The 17,380-nt window shown below is 46.1% G+C and overlaps 1 protein-coding gene across 3 annotated transcripts in view; it reads right to left on the reverse strand.

Moving 5' to 3' along the window:
- The window catches only part of BCAN (brevican), a 72,066-nt gene extending 66,677 nt beyond the window's left edge, over positions 1-5,389 (reverse strand). For all 3 annotated transcript variants that reach the window (XM_088449659.1, XM_088449660.1, XM_088449658.1), the window contains exon 1: positions 5,180-5,389. The gene's annotated coding sequence lies outside the window, so the exon portion shown is untranslated. The remainder of the gene's footprint in view (positions 1-5,179) is intronic.
- Between the last annotated feature and the right edge of the window lie 11,991 nt (positions 5,390-17,380).

Below are 17,380 nucleotides of genomic sequence, written 5' to 3' on the forward strand. Positions count from 1 at the left end.
ACAGTATTCAGGTGAGCCTTCACCAACCTTAGAAGAGACAATGCCGATATGTGCACCAGGAAGAACACAACAATTTAACAGAACAGATAGATTTAGATTACATTGTACAAACAGTGGAATGGTAAGGAGACCATATTGGGCCACTTGAGAGGATTCAATTCAAGCCCTATTAAAAAGTACTTCAGAAGTTTTATTCCTAAGTCCCACAGAGTGCCAGTAAGCCACGGAACATACAGTATCCAGGGGAGTCTTCAACAACTTTGGAAGAGACTACAGGAGGAACACAACAATTCAACAGAATAGATAGATCTCTTGTCCAGGAGATTGTGAATCCACAAAATGCTCAACGACAAGGAATCGCAGAGCAAACTGAACTGTGAAGGGCAAACCGGATCACAAAATGTTCACTGGGTCCCAGAATATCATAAAAGGTCTAACATACCACATATAGTGAAAAAAGTACCAATGGAGGAAGGCAACATATGGGTAATGGCAGTTCAAGAGGTGGCTGATTATGTTCATAAAAATTAAACATGTAATCAATAACCCTAATTGGTTGAAGTTGGTCCAGAATAAAACATTTGCTAAAGTGATAACGTATTTAACAAAGACCAGACAACAAAGTAACACAAGTGCATCACCCAGACGCCAAAATGTATTTTCTGTACAGTGAGATGGATGAAGAGCTGTACATGGAACAACCGCCGGAGTTTATTAACTCTTCTTTTTGGGTATTAGTTTTATAGATCCAGGGATGGGGCATATTCCCATTTAGGTTTGGCCGCTTGTTTCATCTATTTGTAGCGCCATAATAGTAGGAATAGTTTTTTTCCAGCTGCATCCAAGCCCACATTGCATGGAATATCCCGCTTGATCTGACCTATATTGGACATTTATTATTGAGAATACAAACTCTAGGATTCAATGTATTAAATATAGATTACGTATGAGAAGTGTCATTATACAGCATCGTTTCAGTTGGTATCGCTGATGACCTACATAAACATATGAATGAATCATTATTGACACAACTGTCATCCAATGAGCTGGCATGATTAAAATATATATGATGATAGATAGATAGATAAATAGATAGATAGATAGATAGATAGATAGATAGATAGATAGATAGATAGAAACAGTAACTGGGAAGCTTTATCCCAGCTGTCATCAATCTCCAGCTATTACATATTTTTTTTCATCAATCCTCCCATTCATTACAGCTGAAATGATCCTTGAGACCCCCCTTCACCGCTGGCCAATCACAAGCCAGTGTGGGGAAAAGCCTGTTATCGACTGTAGGGGAAGGGGAGCCTCATTTGTAGCAATCAATGCCAGTGAGCTGGTGGGTAATTTTGAGAGGGTGTTTTCAGTTTTCAACCCCACCCTTCCCCCTTTGCATGATTGTTCAAGGCAGGTGCAAAATGTTTTGCATTTAGGGGGAGATGTATCATCAAACTTTATAAAGGGTGGAGAAGTTACCCATAGGAACCAATTAGCTGCTACCTATCATTGTATAGAATGTACTTGATAATGCTAACTAGAAGCTGATTGGTTGCTATGGGACACTTACCCACTCTTTAAAGTGTTTGATACATTTCCCCCTTAGAGTTCTCATTCATGTGGATTGACTTTGATAAAAAAAAAAGTCCAGAACGTTGTAATTTACCTATGGAAACATTGCTTGATAATAAAGCCAGGGTAGAGTACAGGAAAGTTGTGGTTGCCATATTGATAATAGAGAACAGATGGAGTAACTGGCAGACACACAAATCAGAAGAGGGAGGTGATTGAAGATAAAGGCACTAGAGTTATTAGCATTGTACACATCGTATAAATTGGTGGCAGAAGTTTAAACATTTAGGGGTCAATCCAATTAGCTGTGAAGGGTGCGAGTTGTTAGAACGCAGGCAATGGTACGCATCTCGCTTCCCTCGCGGCCCGCTCTCAGTCCGAATTTGCTAATTTTTGCATGCAGCCCTACGGGGCTGCAAACAGTTATGAGCAAGTTCAGGCTGTTGTAATCATGTCTGTTGCCGTGCTGTCTCGTAGCCGCGATGGATTAGCGGCTAATTGGATTGGCTCCTTAAGGTGCGTACACCTTAGACGATATTTTGCACGGTTCGCAGGATTTCGATGCATGGGAACGAAAAATTGTGTAAAATATGTCCAAATCGTGAGTGTCCACTCACTATGCCGATGTGCGTACCCGCGGGTCGAACATCGCATCTTCAGATCTAGCCTACAGCAGGCAAGATCTGCCAATCTCGTACACGACGCACTGGAAATCGTTAAGGACGCACGATAGATCGTTGGTAAGATTGGACACTTTTTAGCACCATGTAGTGTCCTGGAGTGCCGGGGAGAGTTGAAGGGAAATCGCTCACGATATCGAATCGTGAGCACATCGTCTAGTGTGTACGCACGCACCTTTAGCGTGAATGTGTTGAAAGTAAGGGAATAAAGAAAGGGAAAATGTTTTACCCAGGAAATTAAAGTTTTTGCCAATTGCCTCGATTGAAAAAAGAAACAGCTAGACGGGTCACGCGCCTCCTCTGGCGATGCACGTATTAAATCCTGAGTAATCCATCGCAAAGTGAGTGACGGGTTGTCAACATTTGGGGGTGGTGACAGGGGGGTGTCAGAAAAACACAGGCGTGTGTGTCTTTCCGTATGAACGCCATTTCCTGGACGTGCATAAATTAGCCATTGCGATTACATACGCAGCATGAGAGACCCCTGCATGTCAGGAGAGCTGCAGAGTCTGTAGCTGGTCAGACCTGTAGCAAGGCAAGATGGCCGCTCAATGTTCGTTGATGTTACCGATATTTCCGCAGGTAAGCAACGTCGTGCGCAGACAAGAAGGCAGCAGTAGGCGTCCCTATGCTCAGGCGATCTTTGGGACCATTCGCCTATTTTCGCTGCTGCGTTCCATACGAAATTGCTGCTGCGATCGCATTAGTGTCCATCTCTGAATCAGGCCCAATGACGTGTGTAACCCTGATCACCACACAATCACTATAAAATGATGTTTGCTATGTAGCATTGAGACAAATAACTGCACTCTCACATACATTAGATTGCACAGTCACATGGTGCATTTACATTGCTCGCACACACCAGACGCGAGCCCCCATTATAATTCACCACTGCTATTCCTCACATTCTGTCCTGTTTGTTCTGGCACTGGGATAATGCCATGCTTCCTGCCTGAGCTTCCTGAGAGACAACCTCACCTTACTAATTCACTAACGCCATTCAAAAATATATATATATGTCTAAAAAAAAAAAAATGCTCCACTGTAAGTTTACTGCAGGTATCGGTATGCATATATGATATTCCTATGCAGGAAAGCAGACCTCTGATGTGACAGTGACATTTTTACAGCATGACACAGGCCAGTGTTAAGAGAGACTGTTTCACCTTTGTTAGAGCTCATCAGGAAATATTGGTATGATTATATTTCTTCACAAAAGATACATAATAATAATAATATGCAAATGTGGCAGCCACTGGGATTTGTATTGAGACGCCCACTGGTGGCGTTACAAATCCAAGCATACAAAGACGCAGCATCGGTCACAAATGAGTTGCCAATTAGTCTTCTGGCTAGCCCTATGGTCGTGCAGAATGGGCGTGGAACGGAGACGCCAGAACCATTTTTACTACACACGGGATTGCAGACGCAAGCCCCAAAAATGGTCATGACACGCCTGCATTTGAGTCACCCCCCCCATTGCTGCCCACAAACGGTCCCTGACTGCGAATATATCCTCTCTGCGCGAGACAACGATAATGAGGCTTGACGCAAGCGCTGTGCATAGTACGATAATCGCTCAACAGCATAAACATTGGCATTTTGTCCATCTGTGAATCAGGCCCACTGCCACGGATCTCCTCATATGCTCTGTACTGCTGCTAGAATTCTGATGATCTAATTGGCTACAGACTGCAGGGGATGTGGCTTCACAATGCAATTTGCGTCATCACAGTATATACCTGCCCGCCTTCCAGGCAGTACCTTATGGGGAAATGGCCTCCTCTATCCAGAGTAATCCCCATCATTTGTGAGTACCACTAACATTATGGGATAGTAGGTAAGTATTGGGGAGATGTATCAAAGCTTGGAGAGAGATAAAGTACCAATCAGTTTCGAACTGTCATTTTACAGGCTGTGTTTCAAGAATCACAGAAGCTGATTGGTTTGTACTTTATCTCTCTCAACCTTATCTCTCTCCAAGCATTGATAAATCTCCCCCATGTATTTAATAGGTGTCTGCTTTAAAACTGCACTCACTTACTTACATTGCAGACTGCTACTATGGCGATAATCCAGTACAAAGGAGAACTCAATCTAAATTAATAGGAACCAGCAACATCAACTCACTATAAGCCAGCAACATCCTTGCGGGACATGTCAGTGTTCCTGGGCATGATAGAACTGCTGCTGCTGTCTTTAATGCAGCAAAGTTTCTGAATGAATAAATCCAGTGATCAGGCGCATTGAAAAAAAAAAAAAACCATGTTTATTGCAGCAATCAATTCCATCTTTAAAGAACTCAATGGCATTAACAGGGGCTTGCTGTCCCCCTGGTCTCATCTGACGTTCCCAAGCAATTCTCCTCTGCGGAAACTGCAGTTATGTAAAGTGATTGAGGTTACACTATGCCTGTCACAGTATTGTCTCCCCAAAACTCATACTAAACTGTCTCAGCTGGAACACACACATCTATCTCTATATATCATCTATCTATCATCTATGAATCAGTCTGTCTGTCTGTCTATCCATCTATCGCACAAACTTGAAGCATCAAGAGTCTGTCCAGTAGGTTTGATACACTGAATTTATACCAGTCAGAAGGTAGTCACATTATCACAAATTGCTGCCAACAATTACTCTGTAATTCTGATTTAACCCCCAACAGTCTTCATGCAGGATGGTAGAACCCCTGGCGCCACAAAGGGTTAATAATTGTATATACACACATATACTATATATATATATATATATATATATATATATAAACTGTGTGTGCAAAATATATATATATACATATATATATTGTATACACACACATATATACATACACATTATATATAGGACTTATCAGATAAGCAGTAGTTTGTTGTGGCTATAAGAATAGCTGCAAGGTAAAGGTGCAGGATGGCGTCACTCACTTTTGGCTGTCCCGGCTGTGGGGGACAGAGTCTGTGTCCGGGATGAGGTCGGGGACAGAAGTTTAGATGATGTCCCTGCAGGCTCCAGATGCTGGTGCAGGAAGGGGCAATGCAGAGGTGAGCTGCAGTCTGAGGATAGCAGCTGAGTCAGGAGCTAGAGTTACACAGCACACAGTACAGACTGCGCTCTTCTCCGCTCTCCTCCCTGCTGCTGCTGCTGGATAAAGGCTCACACACATATCCAGTCCATCTATAAGAACTATATGTGGTTGGTACATGGACCATCCTACCAAGACTGCCCCCTTCTCTCCTCTGTCAGCCCCCTCCCTGGAGTTGTTGCCAAGAAAAGGGAAAGCAGAAAGACTGTGGGTGTGAGGGGCTCACACAAATTAAAGGGGGGGTGGGGGGTAATGTTGTATTTTCAGGGACAGCGAAGATAGTAATTAGCGTTTCTGTTGAATCAATTCCTTCCTTGCTGATTCATTAGCTCTAAAAACAAACTGCAGTGTCTGTGGAAGAGGAGAGGAGCACTGATGTGATGGGCGGGATGCGTCCCGGCACTCTTATCAAGGCCCGGAGGGACAGCCGAGGTGGGGTCGTCTCTAGAAGTGAATTTTTTTCAGGAACATAATAAATATTTTGCCAACAGTTACCCTCCCGTGTCAGTTTAGCACCTGTTCCATGTACTCTCCGCGGGGAAATTTGGGTCCAATGGCTGTTCTGATGGCTGCTGACATCACTCCTGCTGCTTACGCCATGAAAGAGTATCCGTAGCAGAGATTTGCGCAAGCATGAACTTCAGCTGGCAACGGCACATGCGCACTAGTATACCATCGGTGGTTAAACCATGGAATGGTTAACAGGCTACATGCCATCGCAAGGAACACCGCAACAATTCATTGAACCCCTTCCAATGGCCATCCCTAGTCTAGGAGACACCTGAGAGCAGGCAACTCCACCACAAGGACCTTACCTGTCTGCAAGGTGAGCAGGGAAGTGCTGTTGGAATGGAAAGCATGTCATCAAGCCACATCAGGGAACCTTGAGTGGACAGGGGCAATTAGCATAATCATACACATTGTCCCACCCACTTTATGTCGCTAATGGCGTAATCCAGTCACGTCCAGCTCTTTCTTGCCTCCCCTCAGTATCTTTCAGAATACAGGCATTATTCTTCTATTAGAAGACATACTGTCATGCCTGAGGGTTTGAATAGGCGTGGGAGGCTGAAGAGGAGTTTAGAGAGACGTGAAGGAATTTAGGTGGCTTGAGTCAGGACCTCCTCGTGTATTGATATGAGGAGGTAGAGATACGGCAATGGATGATAGGCCCGAAGGCGAGGACAAGAATAGAATGTCTTTATTGAACAGCAGGTTGGAATGGAACTGGATATATAATATAGGATGAATGGGCAGAATCGGATTGGGACCAAGGATGCTGGATTGAGAGCTGGATCGGTTTGAGACCGATATTGAAGAATTGAAGAACTAATTGATATAAGTCCAATGTTGATGGATTGATGAACTTGATCGGTCGGAACCGATGTTGATGGATTGAAGAACTTAATTATTATGAATCCAATGATTGAAGGGATAGTCTGGAACAGATGGCGGCTGTAACAACAAGTCTCAGTGTTAAAAAAATCAGACTGGTGTGCAAGATGGTATAGGAGACTTGTTTACCAGATATAGGAACTGGATATAATGGACTGGGACCGTTCAGATACAGAGCACCTGGGAGCTCAGCACTGAGCTGTAACTTCAGCAAGAAGCGACGTTGTACTGGCAACAGAGGCCAGTCTGGAAATGGAATTTATAGGGGATGATCCCCAGGGATTGGATGCTGTGATCAGCTGGTCTGGGAGCAGTGCTCTAATTGGAGGAAGAGTAGTTGACAGAGGGCCTGATGCAGAGACGCTCGTAAGCGGCCGCTCGTTCGTTCCGAGCGATGTTTGCCCAACTGCGCATGCGTACGGATCGTAATACTCATGCGCGAACCAGTTAGTGCGGCCGAAAATTGTTTGTTCGCTAAATAGCGAATGCCTGCTAATATGAGTGACAGGAGGAGGCGTATGTGGGTGGTAACAGGGGAAGGTGCTTGAAAACGGGGAGTGGAGATCAGAACGCAGGCGTGCTTAAAGGTCAAAACGGGCGTTTTATGGGTGTGCATAATTAATACAGCAGCGTCACTGACCACGTCACTGGGTTATTTTATAGTCAGAACTGCTCGCAAATTTGTGGTAGGAAAAACCAACCACAAGAATAGCGAGCAGTTCATACACTGGTCGATGTACTCGATTAATCTAATAAATAGCGGACATGACGTATGATGCGAGCGGCCAGGGGGCGTTTTTATCAAAAAAACGACCGCATGTTTTGTTCGCTCGTTCAGACATAGAGGCGGCAACAGACCGCAAAGAGCGAATGGTTCATTTGAATAGCCACCCCCTTTTTCTGAACGAGCGAGCGCTAATAGCGACCGGCTCTGAATCAGGGCCAGAGTCCAACATGGCCACGCCCATACTGTTGTTTAGGAGGGAACTCTGGCGTGCAACCTGTGTGTCATCATGCTGGGTTGACACGCTGTGAGCAATGGGCTGCGCAGAGCCATCTCCATGCTCAGTGACAGGACACTGAGCGGACGGGGCAGGAGCAGCACAGACAGACCTCAGCACCAGCCCCGAGCGATGTGCAGCGTGAATGGACCTCTGTGCTATCCTGAAGTGATGCACAGTACGAGCGGATCTCAGCGCTAGCCTGGACAGGTGCCGGAGAGTTAAGAAAGTGGTTTTAAGTGTCCGGAATGTAACACACACAAGCAATTATATAGTATATGTGTATATATCCCTGAGGAGGTTTGTTTTCAGACGAAACACATTGGATGATCCTGTTCGTCCTCACCTAGAATAAACCTGCACCATTGTGAGATCCTGCCATTTCAGTACAAACAGCAGCAGACAGTCTTCCAAAGGACTTGGATTTGGTTGACATCAAATGTGGTGTACAAGAAGTCCTGAAAGAGGATTATACTACAAGCTTCATTGGTTCAGATAAGCCTACTGATTTTAGATTGAAGTACACATAATACTTACCATTTATATGCCGAGTTCTGGGATTATACTTACTACAATATAAGCACCTTCCTGTTATTCCTGTTATTTGCCCAGATGCACCTAACGCGCAAGTTCACAATTGATTGAAAGTTGAAAATAAAATGATAATATTTAAGAGGGCACTCACATGACTTCATTACCAGTATGAGTACTGCACTCTGCAGCATCATTTGGTGGTAATATTCACAGGCCAGGGTTTAGGCTGGGTACACACACCATACGACGGTGCAACCCAGCGATGCAATGTAACAACACATTGCGGGCGCTGTGTACACTGCACGATACGGCATACGACGGTGCAATATATCGTTACATGCTGTATGTAACAGCACCGCGCCATTTAGTGCACTGTCCCATCTGCTGTGCACAACAGCAAATGGGACGATGTGGATTGGGCGTACACACTATACGATGTGTACGATATATCGTTCTGATCCGTGTCGGAATGATATATAGCGTACAGTATGTACCTAGCTTTAGGCACCCAGGCAACTGCTTTGGGCTCCCCATATTTTAAAGGGCCCAAAATGTTCTAACTAATTACAATTTTCATGCTTTCCTCTGGGGCTGAGTTTGGAGAATCCAGAAATCTAAATTCACTTGACGAATATGTTGTATGAAAATATGAGGCTATAGCTGAAGTGCGGGTTTTCAGAAGTGGGGTTGTTGCCCATAGCAACCTTAGGCCCAGCAAAGCAAAAACCATCCCGGAATATTTCTTTAACTTCTCCCTTTAAGGGGAATGGGGAAACCAGTTTATCCTTTTTTTTTAACCAGCAATGCCGTCATGGCGTAGTCGTCACCTCTGCCAGCAATATCCCCTTTCAGATCCCTGCCAGATATGAGGTGAGCTGCTATGGCCTCAGCCCGTTAGAATGTGTCTTGCTCAGCATCGCAGAAACTCGTACAATGAATAAAATGATGGCATAACACTTTCTACATATGCAAAACAGGTTTTTTTTTATGACAAAGATGCTACAGATCATTGCCTGCCAGGTGTTCAGGCAAATGTAAAAGAATTGTCACTTTCTGTAGTCCAGTGAGGATGCAGGTAGTTTTACCTTTTAGTGACTATTAGAATTTGATTTTTCATAAATTATTACAGAAATGACTACAATAGGTTTTGTTTCTTCAGGCTGCTATAAATGTATAATTCTGCTTGTATAGCTAAGGTAAGGGCTGCCCACACGATTGGAGATACCCGTCCCCACTGGGTATACTAGAAAATTGTGTAGCGCTCAGACCTAAGTGGTATCGTTTCAAATGATTGGTTAATGTGTAAAGAAGAATGGACACAAAATGTTGCAAGATAATAGTTTACTGGTCTCAGTAGGCTACTACATTTCTCTGTACAAGCACCGATATTCTGTTTACTGTTGCTGTCTACTGAGACCAGTAAACTATTATCTCACAACATTTTGTGTCCATTCTTCTGTACACATCAACCAATCATTTGAAACGATACCACTTAGCAATAGGTCTGAACGTTACACATCCCAAAAGGATATTCAAGGGTGAGTGCTTAAACAGCTCAAAGTGAGTACTCAAGATACAAACTGCCACAGTCCGGACCTCTCCCCGTTCATTTACCATTCACCAGGATTGAAAGAAGCCATTTTTAAATCTCAGACGCTGCCGCTAACTCACAATCCTCCCTCCTAGGGCAGAACCGGCAGTCACCTTCAGTCGGAGGCACCACCCTATGAGTAGCACTCTGCCTAAGAGTGGGTACTGTGAGGTTCTGGTTTTGTTGTGGGTCCGGGGTGGTAAAAGGAGAAGACACTGAAGCAGATTTAAAAATAACGTGGAGTTTTTAATGAGTGGCTTAACGCACTGATTCAGGAATCCGCGGCAGAGCTTGGGGTTGCCGTCAAATTTACTTGGCATAGGAAGGTGTAGTCGAGGGGATGCCCTGTAACTGGTGTTATCAGGCGGAGTAGTAGAGGTAACTATAGTTACATTAGAGGTAGACAAGGAGGTTTGCAGATTATCCTGTCGTTTGGACATTTCTTTTAGAAACTGAGCCATTTGATGTTGCATAGCTTCCAGGTTTTTCCAAGCGGTCTGCAATGCACCAAAATAAATCTACTCCAGACTCCTGTTTCGTGGGGCCAGTGCAAACTGAGGTTCTGGTTTTGTTGTGGGCCCAGGGTGGTAAAAGGAGCAGACACAGAAGCAGATTTAAAAATAAACGTGGAGTGTTTAATGAGTGGCTTAACAGACATGAATGTGGCAAAACAGAAAGTCCGGGTTTAGCACTAAAGTGCACATGGGAACTGTAGTGAGGCAATGGGAGAAAGTCCAGGTAGTGATAACAGAAGGTAGTCCAGTATTCCAGGTTTTGTGAGGCTGAAATTAGTTGCAGGCTGAAATGAGTTGCAGGCTGAAGTGAATGGCAGGCTGAAATGAGTTGCAGGCTGAAGTGAATGGCAGGCTGAAGTGAATAGCAGGCTGAAGTGAATGGCAGGCTGAAGTGAATGGCAGGCTGAAGTGAGTTGCAGGCTGAAGTGAATGGCGGGCTGAAATGAATTGCAGGCTGAGAAATAATGTCCAGGGAAACTGCAAGTGGAGGCAAGGTGTAGGGTAACAGCTGACACAGGTACTCAGGCAAGGGAGAGGCAAAGGAGGAGACAGGAGCCAACAGGGCTGGAACAGGCAGGGTGAAGCAGGCTCGGTAATAATCCCAACAGACAGGTGAATGAGCACAGGGACTCTCTCTCTCAGCTCTCGCTGACAAACACGTTGCACTGGAAATGAGAGGAAGCTCGGCACTCCCTTAAATACCCAGTGCTGTACTGTGACAGGCCAGAGAGAGCATGTGACACACCAGGATAGGGTGACTAGGTCACATGACCAGAGGCAAGATGGCGGCACCGATGCCAGAGCGGAACAGAAGCACCACCAGGCCTAACCAGACCAGAGTGACAGTATGCCCGCACAGGACTATGCGCAGCCAATGCACCCCGCCAGATACCAGCGCCACTGCCAGACGCCCCTCGCCATAGCGTCCTCACAGGTAATACCTGCCGGCCGGCATGCCGTGAAACCCTGGTCGTGACAGGTACACACCTAAACGACCGGCAATCGTGCCGATATCCAGAGAGATTTGCTTTCACCCTGGACATCGCATGACTGCCAGTACACACTTAAAAGATTTAATGAAGGACGGAACGATCACTGTTCCGTCCTTCATTAATATGCACAGCCTCACATGCAATATCGTGTGATTGGCCGTGCAGGACGACCAATCACACAATCTCAAATGCGACCGCGGGAGCGCACAAATCGGGCATACACACTGCACGTTATGCCCGATTTATCATTCCTATTTGGCCAAATCGGCCAAATTGTGCCGATATCATTCTGGTGTGTGTGCACCCTAAGAGAAATCACATAATCCATAAATAAAATGAAAATTAAATGAATATTAAGAATTTAGATGGTAACAGCTGCTGAAGTTTATTCTTCATGGATCATACTGTACGTATGCTAAACCTTAAAGATCACCAAGAAGTGGGAGTACCTGCATTTAACCCACCACAAAATGCTCTATCAATCTTCTCGGAACTAGGGGATGAGACACTTTGGGGCAATTGCTGAAGATCATCTATGGGGAAGATCATCCAGCGCTCTCCCCCTAATCACCTGTCTCAACAGACTGTCACCTCTGCAGAACTTCATTCCCAACTTAACAGGCAGCGTATGGCACAGAACTACAGGAATGTCAGCATTCCTCCTCCCCTTCTGAGCCCCTGCCAGCACCCCCCACACCCAGGGCCAGATTAACAATGGGGCGGATGGAGCTACAGCTCCAGGCCTCCACATAAAAATAGGCCCATCATCATGACAGCATGATGTTGACTGGCCATCTACTGTCCACATGGTCAGCCATAAATCATAAGTAGTAAAATCATATTTCTAGTTACCTCACAAAATGAAGCTTTTTTTTTTCTTTTACATATTTAGGGAGACATAGGGGATGATAGTGTAGGGTATGTACACTCCCACATGGCACTGGCCACACCTACACAGTAATGGTCACTTCAACATGGCACTGACCATACCTACACAGTAATGGTCACTCCCACATGGCACTGACCATACCTACACAGTAATGGTCACTCCCACATGGCACTGGCCACACCTACACAGTAATGGTCACTCCCACATGGCACTGGCCACACCCATGCAGCAATGGTCACTCCCACATGGCACTGGCCACACCCATGCAGCAATGGTCATACCTCCTCTGATTTTCATAATAGGCCCTTGATCATTTTCAGCTCCAGGCCCATGTGGCCCTCAATCCGGCCCTGCCCACACCTGGCGCCCAGAGGCTTTCGTTGCTTCCAGCAGTTAAGCCTCTCCTCTGGGGTATTTATCAATCGAGGGAAAGGTACAGCTACAGCATTATTTATGTTCATTGTTTTAGGTCTATGATATATTTGCCAGTAATATGGCTTAATGCCCTTTGACAAATAAGCCCCCCTTGTCACTAGTGCCTAGTGAATTCACAGGTTATGTTCTCATAACCACAAAAGGTCTGATGCAGAGGTTGCTGCAAAATGAGCGTAAGTAACGGAAATAGTCCCCTATAATGCACTCCCCTTATCCCGGCACAGAAGTGCCCCCCCCTCCCCCCTGCCCGGATCTGAACTGCATGACACAGACAAATACGTCCACCTTCTATACATGTTGTAAAGCGTTTATTTCATGTGCCACAAATGCAGTATTATACATCAATAAGATAACATAAACACCGCCAATGCAGCGCATACTCCCCCCCCCAGTTACCACCCTCAAACTCGTACTGCCTGTTACTCACCTTGCGAGTGGTTCCTATGTACGAGAGTAATCGCAATGCAATCTCTGCAGGCGCACAGTACGACTTTCGCACACGTGCGCATTTGCAGACAATCGCTCAATCTGCAAAAAATATCGGCTTTGCACTCATTTCTGAATCAAGCCCTTGGACTACATTAGAACACTCCCATCCCGACTCTCCAGGCACAAGCGTAAGTGACAGAAACATTGCATGGGTGCATGGGTGCACAGTCCTGGGCATGCGCAGGGCGCTTTAGCTCAAGATTGCAAAGTACTTACTCTGTAGCAGCCCCAGAAGTATGAGTGAGAGCTGCATAGGCGCGAGGGGATTTATTCAGCATTACTTGTCCTGGACTAGTTGGCGGTGTTAGCGATAATGGGCCTCATTCAGAGGCGGTCGTAGGATGCAAGCGGTCGCTCAGAAACAGGGCGGCCACTTGCATCCTGAACGGCTGCCTCCATGTCGGTCGTTAGGCTGTGGGTTAACACCCACAGCTCTAACGACCGCTAAGGGAGATGGTCGCGATGGTCAAGACCATCGCGACCATCGGAGCTTACGACGAGACCCTTGGGTAGGGTCTCGTCAACCTTAAGCCCCAGGAAGCTTCCTGCTCTGTTTGAGCAGGAAGCTCCCCACTGACATCACTGATGATGTCAGTGGGGACGCCCACAAAACGGCAAGCGTTCCGAAAGGAACGCCTCCGTTTGGCCGGGCACGCCCCCTCCTGCCCAGCAAACGGAGCGAGCTGTCAATCAACATCGACAGCTCGCTCCGTCTGCTTCGAGCCCGCTAACGACGGGTGATCCGTCGTTAGCGGGGGCTCGCGCATGCGCACGACGGAGCCGTCTCCGTCGTGCGCATGCCCTGTGGACCAACATCGAGTCGGTTGCGAGCGCTCAGCGCTCGCGACCGACTCTGAATAAGGTCCAATGTTTCAGTTGCTGGCTGCTTAGTCGTGTGGTGATTTAGGAGGTCATATAAGCAATGTGTGGGAGGTGATTTTGCCTCTTGGATTATTCAAGTTGCCCACCACCAAGTTACTGTATTATTGTATTATGCTGTTTGCGTTTAACTTCTTCCTGACAAAGTACTGCAGGCAGCAAAGCTCGTCAGCCAGCGGCCATAAGCCGTGTGGGAGCCAAGGAGAGAAGTGATGGGTTCTCCTCAACACAAGTGCTCCGGGGGTGGACAGTCACCCCCTAAATGGTAAAGTAATTGCAGGCTAGAGCTGTTTGATGCTTTGTACTTTTCTGAGTCACCATGTTCTTAATAAAAGCTTTCACCTCTTTTAGCATAAACTTCCGTGACCGTGTTTTAGTTATAATGGATAATATGGTTGCTTAGGACAAATAAGACGATAAACTGCTAGGTCATTTATGTATAAATGACAAGTACATTTTAAAGAACACCCGTCTCCTACAATGGGCTCGATTCTGTTCAACGCGGAATGAATAGCGCCGGGAATCAGCTCCCGGAGCTATTCAATTCATATGCGCTGTTAAGCCCGACTAGGATTTCTTCTCGCATCGCTCCTGGAGTGTGAGCAGAAGTCCGACAAAAGTCCAGGTGTGATGCTGTTTACTGACCTTAGCGCCGTGAAAACAGCATCGCACCGGGAAGTTTAGTCGGAGAATGCCCGTTCTCGCGCCCAAACACCCTGTTTAAGACGCGAGAACGAGCCTTCCCCGACCTAACATCGCGATGGATTGACTAGCTTCGGGAGCTCATTCCCGGCGCTATTCACTTCGCGTTTAATAGAATTGTGCGCAATGTGTGGAGTGGAGCATACATTACTTACCGACTTCGCATGGAGTGGAGGGGTAGCCATTTTGTGAGCTTACAGTGCAGACCTCCATTTCTATAGGAACCAGAGACATGACCTGTTCCCATGTGATTGGCAGGCTGTCCTGCCAGGAATATTAGTTCAGACCAAAAAATGGCCGCTTGTCAGTAGGCGACAGGTACTTCTGAAGATTCCAGCTGCAAAAAAAATAAATAAAAAAAAATAAATACTTGAATTGACAAAACTATATAAAGAACCAAACAGAGGTAAAATAATGTGTCCGCTACACTGGAACAAGGGTCGTGCTGTATATTGGTTAAGCCTGGGGCCTCTCCAAATCTGATCCCCAGAGAGCTGCCCAGATAATATGATGACAATAAGTAACTGTATGCTCATACTTTCTTATACCATCCCGAGTAAATACAGACGTCGTATCGCCATGGTAACACCTGACAGACACATTCTGCTTTACATATTCCCCACCCAGGCTCCAAATTCCCCTGACTGGTGATACATAGTTCAAATGAATGACTTATATTCCACGTACATTTATTGCTCTTTCAGAATGACATACTAAAGGCATAAATTTTTTTTAATTCATGAGTGAATGAATGTTATCCATTGAATGAATGCCACACATACATTTACATACATACATACATATAGACAGAAGTGTAAATTTAGAAGTGGCGAGCTGAGAGCATTTAATGTGACGTTACCAGTCTATTATTAGTGGCTGTGTTGTGGGGAGATCTAACATGTTCTAAATGCTGCTGTGAGTAATACTGCGCACAGCGGCTAAGGGCCTGTTACAGAGATGAACGCAAATCCCATTGCGCCAGCGAATTTGTATATGCAAATGCCACAGTCGCTGGGATTTGCAAAGAGACGCCCGCCGCCAGATATGCAAACCCGTGCTATTGTGTACTGTGATAGGAACACTGGTAAAGTGGTCAGTGGTAGATACATTTGTCCTAGGTTTTTGACCTATGTGTTCTAAAAGTCTGCAGTGAAGCAGATTTGAGTGTCGGCTTTTTGAAAAGCCGGTTTGGGACCTGGGGATGTGGATGTGAGGAGAGGGAGGGCTCCATCCACAGGCCACTCCAGGTTTTGGCCTTTTGGGCCTGTTGGCAGGCTCATTAGGGTCTGCACCTGGAACTGGCTGATATATAGGCTGTGTGTGATTGTAAGCTAGTGTCTCATACCTGGGAGAGCAAGCAGACTGGCTGGCTCAGAGACACTTGGTGAAACTACCTGTAAGTCTTGTGCATACGCTTGTGTTGATGGTGGAGGCAGTAGGCCCCACTATTTCTTTAGAGAGGGAACCTATTGTCTAGTTAGTGCCCAGATGAGCTAGCGTTTATTTTTATGTTTTGTTTTCCTTTTATGTTGCACAATAAAGACTGGTACCAACCAGCTAGTACGAGACCCCAGACTGGTGTACTTTTTTCCAGCTGCTGTGTGTGTGAAGAGGGAGCCCATCTACCCAGGAGAGGGACCCCTAATCCGGTCGTGTTACAATTGGTGGAGAATGCAGGCACGCACACACTGAAAAGTGCAGCAAGGAAAATTTGTCCTTTAAAATTTAAAGGGGCAGACAAGTGATTATTGAATCCCTGGAGGTAAAATGGAGGACGTTGTAAAAGCCCTGCTTCAGGCTACTGCAGCTCAGCAGGAGACTAATAAAATACAGCAGGAAGCTATCCGGCTCAGCAGAAAGCTACCAAGGTACAACTGATGGCCTTGGAGGCAGCAACAAGTCACCCTCATGGACACCCGCCAGGCTATTAAGGAGGTGGTACAGCACCTGGTCACCTGGCCTGGAGATACTACTACTGGTCCTTCCACCACCACTCACTCTATACGAGCCAGTCACTTCCTACAAAAGATGACTTCGGGCGATGATGTGGAGGCATATCTCACCACAGTTGAGAGAACAGCCGAAAGGGAGAGTTGGCCCAAGGAGCAATGGGCAAGTCTGTTGGCACCTTTCCTGTCTGGGGAGCCACAAAAGGCCTATTACGATTTATGTCTGGCCGATGCTAAGGACCATGTGAAATTAAAAGGGGAGATCCTAACTCGCTTGGGAGTCACCACCTTTGTTAGTGCCCCAAGAGTCCACCGCTGGGAGTTCAAAATGGACAGACCTTCACGCTCACAGATGCACAACCTCGTCCATCTATCCACCAAGTGGCTACAGCCCGAGACGCTGACAGGACCACAAATCGTTGAACGAGTCGTGATGGACCGGTATCTGCGATCTACCTTCATCCTTGCGCAAGTGGGTGAGCCATGCCGACCCTAAGTCCGCAGACCAGTTAGTCGAACTGGTGGAGAGGTACGTGGCGGCTGAGGAGCTGATGAGTGTGCCCCACTGTGCCCCGATGGTGCACCAGTGAACTTCCCTCAACAATTTTAAGACTGTTCCTGTGAAGAAGGGTGCTGGACGGTGGAATGTGCCTAAGACTGAGGGTGGGGAAC

The sequence above is a fragment of the Taudactylus pleione genome, unplaced genomic scaffold (genome assembly GCF_031769625.1).
Source record: "Taudactylus pleione unplaced genomic scaffold, aTauple2 ptg000490l, whole genome shotgun sequence".
Classification (NCBI taxonomy): Eukaryota; Metazoa; Chordata; class Amphibia; order Anura; family Myobatrachidae; genus Taudactylus; species Taudactylus pleione.